Source organism: Solanum dulcamara, chromosome 3 (assembly GCF_947179165.1).
Source record: "Solanum dulcamara chromosome 3, daSolDulc1.2, whole genome shotgun sequence".
Taxonomy (NCBI): domain Eukaryota; kingdom Viridiplantae; phylum Streptophyta; class Magnoliopsida; order Solanales; family Solanaceae; genus Solanum; species Solanum dulcamara.
The window spans coordinates 15,668,486-15,675,329 of record NC_077239.1 but is presented as its reverse complement, the minus strand read 5'-3'; positions in this window follow the sequence as shown (position 1 = coordinate 15,675,329).

Sequence of the window (6,844 nt, the reverse complement as noted above, 5' to 3'; positions counted from 1 at the left end):
GCATGGTAATCACTCCTGGTTTGTTGATATTTTTAATTTTGACTTAGAAGTTCAGTTTTGTAGTTGATCCTGATGATATGTTTTAAGGCTGAGTTCACTTGGGGGAAGGTAAATACCGAACTTAGAGGTTATGCCTCAAACTCTTGGTAGCGTCGAGTATTCTTCTTTCTTTTATAGTTTGTTTGAGGACGTACATGGTTTTTAGTAGTGGATGATATAATGACTCGGGAGTTCATTTTTGACATTGTTGATAAAATTACCATTTTATCCCTCCCGTTAATTTCCCCGAGTGACTTTTATTTTGGTTTGAAAGTTAGCCTTTGGAAATTTTGTGAAAAGTTGAGGTTTTGCTTGTGAAATAAGTTTTTAAGGCTTAAGTTGTCAAAATTTGAGTTTTGGAGTCATTCAGGGTTTCGAGTCTCGAAATGGAGTTCTGTTGACTTTATCAGCTTCGGAATGTGGAAATTGGTCTAGGAGAGTCATCGAAAATAGATTTGGAGTTAAAACATGAAATTTAGGTCAGAAGTTGGAAATTGAGTTAAAGTTTGGTTCAAGTTTGACTTTGGTCAACATTTGAAGTTTCGGTGCTCAGATTGGATTTTTGATTCCAATGGTTTTAGGAGGTGATTCTAATGCTAGAAATGACTTCGTTATAATTTTTAGAGGTCCCAAGGGTATTTTGGGTATTGCAAGTGCCAAAACTAGTTTAATTGTGACTTATTGGATGCTAGGTCAAGGAGGCCTTAAATTCAAATTCTGATGGTTCCATTTAGTCCGAAATATCGAATATAGTAGGGTTGCATATCTGGTCTGTGTTCCCAGGATTTCGATCGAATACCAAGGGTCCATTCGGAGATTTAGCCTTATGAAATGGCTGATGTCAACTGGTGTCACATTGTTCTTCGCATTCGCGGAAAAGTCCTACCATGATCGTGAAGCACCTGTTTATTGACCTTCGCAATCGTGAGGTTTGAGCCACGATTGCAATAAAGCAAGAACTTGACCTTTGCGTTCGGGACCTAAGTGGGTCGCGATTGCAAAGGGTTGAGTGATTTGTTAGGGCCAATTTCCTCCATTTTTAACATTCTAAGCTCGGTATAGGCCATTTTCAAGGGGATTTTATGTGGGAAACTATTGAGTAAGTATTTTTTAACCTACATCTTTGATTTCCATTTATTAAACCTTGATTTTAACTTCAAAATTTGGATTTCAAATTGGGGATTTGGGGGTTCTTTGCTTAATCCAAATTTCTAACAAAAGATGGGTTTATAAACTCATTTTAACTCCATTTTTTGAAATTTTTTTCACCATTAGATTCCTTATTATTTGGAGAATGTTTTCATCTAAAAATAATCAAATTCCGAGTTTGATTTTTGATATGGGATTTTTGCCATTTTACCATTTTCACCTGTATTCCTTGATTTTAGTGTCAATAGATTCGAAATATGATTGTGAGTCTACATTGGATTAGATTGTGGTGATTTGGAGTATCGTTTGACAGGAAAAGGGGCAATTTCGAATTGTTCATGACTTTTGGGCGAAGATAAGGGGAATTCTACCCTTATTTAAGTATGTTGAACCTTGTATTTTCCTTTGTGAGGGGATTATGATGTGTTGGGTAATTAGATTGAATTGAATTATAAGAGTTGAAGGGTAATAAGTGAAATTCGGATAGGTTTAATTGTCTAAGTGTTGTGAACTACGGGATGTTGGTCTATCGTGTGATTGTGAATTATATGGTATCTTATTTGAATATTTATCCCATTTCAGTCATTACTTGTGAATATATTATATCTATGATGGCTAAGAAATGATATGAGTGAGGTACTGGATATTGGGATCAAGGTTTCTATCGATCGAGGTTATTTGCCAAGGTTTTTTTATCGAGGTTTCTTCCGACGTTCGAGGACTCTCCATGTGGATATTATGGCCAAGGTATCTTTCAGCAGATATTGGCCGAGGTTTTTTCCGGTGGATACATAGTCTATGTGAGCCCCCCTGAGTTTCAGTATGAGGTGATCAACGGATGTGTATCGTAAGACAGACATGCATTACGATATTTGACATTGCATTTGCATCCATTTCTTCCTGTGACTGATTATGATCTGAGATAAAATATGTTTGCTTGAGTATAGTGGTGAGAACATATTTGTGCTTTCTATTGTGGACCGTCTAGTATTCTGTTATAATTATAACATAAAGTATTTAGATTGGGCTATCTGAGTGCAGGTGTGTAGTTGTGGTTGGAATGTCAGGAGTACTAAGTATCGTGTTATTGGCGCTCACCCCTTACTTCCATATTTATATAGGATCTGAGCCCAGCACCTCCTTCTTATAGTGCTCGTTGATCGGTCCGAGCTTTTGGACGCTGAGTGGTAGCAGCTTGTCCTCTTCGACAGACTCTCGACGTCCATTACTATATATTCTTTTCTACTTGGGAACTGAGACATACATACTTGTATATTTTTCATTTCAGTTGAAATAGTGGCTTGTACATGTGACACTAAGTCTTGGGTTAGTTTAGAATCTATTTTCCGCTTATCCTTATCTATATCATGTTAGACTTTACATTTTTTCTTTTATTTTTGCTTACTTTGAATTGTTTAGACTTTTTAGGCTGACTCGTCTTGGTGGGTTAGACGAGTGCTATCACACCCAAATCCAATTCATGACAAAATGGTATTAGAGCTCCAAGTTCATTGGTGCCACAAGTGTACAAGCCTAGTCTAGGCCTTGAGGATCGATATGGAGACGTCCGTTACTTATCTTTGAGGGGCTATGAAGACTGTTAGAAAATACCTTTGCTTCTAGATTCTTTATCGTGCATCCTCAATTCGATATAATTCTTATTGTTTTAATCTATCCTCTCTCTTATAGTGATGACTCATGCTTAGTCCTACGTGTGAGAAATTGAGGTGTCATTGCTTGGTGTTAGTGTAAGATCTTACATAGAAGTGGAAGTGATAAAATTATGGGAAGGATGTGTAGTCTGATTTGGAGTGCTCTGCGACACGAAACGAAAGAGTAAGGTTATAATTCAATAATATATTTTGATGTTATGGAATTGAAAGGTGAACAATTGTTAAAAGAACATCTTATCCCTTTAGGATAGTTATTCAGCAACGAAAAATAACATTGGTGTGGCTTATTCGACATCTGAAGTGGTTTGACAATGAAGAATAGTATAATTAGGGGAATGGTGTATGATGATGATGATGTTATATAAATCGAGACTAGAATTTCTACGATGATGCCATAGAGTGGGTGTACATCAGGAAAGGTTATGACATGTCTAATGCCGAGATACCTGTGTTTACTTAGGTGAGGTTATGGGCTGTGTTGCTTCAGCTATCTACCTGGCATACGTAATGGGGCATATCTCTTTTGGCCAGAGACTGAAATGCTTTTGTAATGTTTTATAGCTATTTAATGGGTATAAATGTGCGGGCTATTTGATTACGACCTTCTGAATGGATATGGTGTGATACAGTGGTAGATCTAGAGGATATTCACAGCGTGGTACTAGTGATTCATGGAAATAGAGACATCTATGGATTTATCATTTATTTCACGTACTCGGGTAATGAGGTTGAGGTAGCATTCTCAGTTGAGAAATCAAGCAGTTGTTACTATGAATGCTTGGATTAAAAATTATTTATAAGGAAAGTTATAGTGGTGGATTGAGTGAATAAATCCTGTTCTGTCTCTTTGCAAGGTGTGACATTTGAGTTGACATGGTTAATTTAGGGACCGGTGACTTCATGATAAGCCCAAAAAAGTAGACTAATATTGAAACGACAAGTTTATGGATAAGGAAAGTCCCAACGAGTATACCTGTGTGAAAGGCAAGTATTCAAAGGAGAAAGTACATATGAGAATTGGTTAATTCATGGGAATCAACTGTACTACGATTTTGAGGTATCCCGCCAATGATAGTACTAACTTCATGATGAGGGAAAGGGTTGTTAAGCATGGTAATAGTAGTTCAGGATGGACTCTGATTAGGATGCAACTATGTAGTGATGGCTTTCAGTTTATAAGGTCTAGTATGATAGTAACAACCTATGAGTATTGAAGGTCATGTCTGCCACCACTTGATGAGTAGTGTAGATATATGGAAGGCGGTATGATGTGTTAGAGATAACTCGAATAGAATCAAGATAATTTTAACTTATAATGGAATTCGGGGATGTAGTTTGGCCTTTGGAATGAGGCAAGTAAAAAAATGCTTACAAATATCACAAAGTTCAAGGATTTAACTAAGGGAATGCTAGAGAGTTGGGTTCGAAAACATCTGGCCTCATTCGTCTTGTTCTTGATATAGAAATAACATCTGATGTTCATCAGTCGGGTTGAGTATGCTTTGAGAATAGAGTCCATGGACACTTAGCTCTAGTGTCATGACAAGTTTTATAACGATATCAAGTTTGATAATTGACACAGTTTTGGGCTCCTAATGAGGGACATGGCAAGATTGACGTATAAGTATTTAATGATAGATTAAGGTATGTGATTGTATAAAATCTTCAAGATATGGACTAATATCGGCTGATAAGGAGAGTGGTTTGCATGGTTGGGATAAAAATTCAAGTTTTCCATCATAATGTCTACCTTCATGGTAGTTGGTTTTCTTAAGGTATGGTTTGGCAAGGTAAGGAATGATTGATTGTGTTGGTTATTGAGCTGTTGGAAGAACTTGTGCATGATTCGAGTATGGAGTTATTACTTTCAGCTGTAAAAGAGTTCGATGAATTATTTATTTGAGAAGTTTGACTTAAGGTAAGAGGTAATACGTTGTGGATGTTTGGCCAAAAAATGATGATAAATGAGTTATGAAAATGAACACGAGTCTGGTCCATCAAAGAGTTCAAGTCTTTGGTATTGGGTTATGAGTATAAGTTAAGAGTTAGAATTTTCTGGTTGTATTGCGCAGTAGATACTAGCTAAGAAATGCAAAGAATAAAGACCTCCGGTGTAGATCCCTATGTTGAAAGATGGAGGTTGCATGGATTTTTGCCTTTGAGTTCAGGTATGACAATGTAAGGTGGAATGGTTGAGCGGATGTATGATGGGTCATTAATGACTTTCTGAAGGTTTGGTTTGGTTTTAGATTGGGTGACAGACATAAGGGTATCGAGTATTTTGTATTTTATAGGGGGTTAGATTGCTTAATTTATTATATGCGACTTATGGGCATGCTGTAGCAAGGGTTTATATCTCTTTGTGGTTATTAAAGATTTCAAGATAGATTAATTCTCCTCGGTTGATGGGACTACACAGATTATTATGATGCGATACATATTCACTTAATATTACATAGGGGTTGTATGCTCATGGTGTGTGGAACTATCAGGGTGAGCAAGGAATTCTCTAAATTTATATATGAAGTACATGATGGTTTAATAGTAGTTGAAATTGGGAAAGTGTAAAATTACGTGGAATTTATAATGGTCGTGTTTTAATGGTTCTATCTTAATAGAAGGGTACTATGAGATTTGAAACTTGGAGTTTTGCAATTGGTTGAGATATGTACCAGTCATGGGATGCTTCAATGGAAGGAGAGAAGTCAATAGTTCAAATTTTGGAGACCACAATGTGTTGCTAAGAGGACCTTGATACTAGTGACAATTTGAGAAGTAAAGTAACTGACCGGTGTGACTACGATGTTCTGGTAGTATTGAGAGTGTGTGTTTTTGTGGAGGACTATGAAAAGTATGAAGAAGTTGATAAATCAACTATGCCTACAATGGTTATAGGACCAGGCTAGTTGATTGTGAAGTCAGACAGATGGGAATGTGTGGTATGGATGCTATGGAAGGAATATCTTGAGTCATTCGACTTCGGTTCTGTTCATTCTTATGTGACCACTTTCTTTGTTTCAAACACGGTTTAAAGTATGATTATATTTCTATAATTAATGACATGTTTTCACTTCAGTGGATGGATTCCTAGTAGTGAATCGGATATACCGATCCATGCCCTTTTGGTAGGGTAAGATGATGACGCAAGTTAGGTTAGTTCAGATGTAGTGGATTTGGTGTTGCCATGTTGCAGTTAAAAGGTTTTCAGAAATTCTGCAAATGTCATCTTTCTTAAGAGAATTTATAGAAGAGCTACCTTACATATTGCAGTTTCTCAATGGTCTTGGTTTTTACTTTGTCATTGAGGACATGTTTATCTAGGTATGATTTGATACTTGTAGGACCATTGGGCCTAGTTCTTCCATTTGGGAATTGACTACAATCACAACTACTGTTCATGTTTTTTAGCGGCGTTATTAGAGATTTTGTTTGCTTGGATGTACTATTCATCAGATGGTTACTTGATCATCTCCTTCTTTGGATCAAATTAGTTGGTTTCTCCCTTGAAGAGTATGCATTGTCTAAAGATTAGGTGTTTGTAACTATAGCTTTTGAAAGGATTAGGTTAAGAAAAGGGAATTTAACTAAGATTAGATATGGGTTTGTTTATTATACATGTTTGGTGGTTGGTTCTATATCCACTCCGTGTTTTAGTAGGTAGTAGTTAAGAATCTTCTCATAGTTATGTGGGAAAAAGGGTTTATTCCGATGGTTGTGCTGTGGTTTAGATAGTTTTGGTTCAGGTTCGATCTATGGATTAGCCTGTGGCTTGGTAATCACTCATGGTTTGTAGATTTTTTCAATTTTGACTTAGAAATTTAGTTTGGTAGTTGATCCTGATGACATGGTTTAACGCTGAGTTCACTTGGGAGAAGGAAAATATCAAACTTGGAGGTTATGCCTCAGACTCTTGGTAGAGTCGGGTATCATTCTTTCTTTTACTTTATGTTCGAGGACGAACATGGTTTTTAATGGAGGATGTT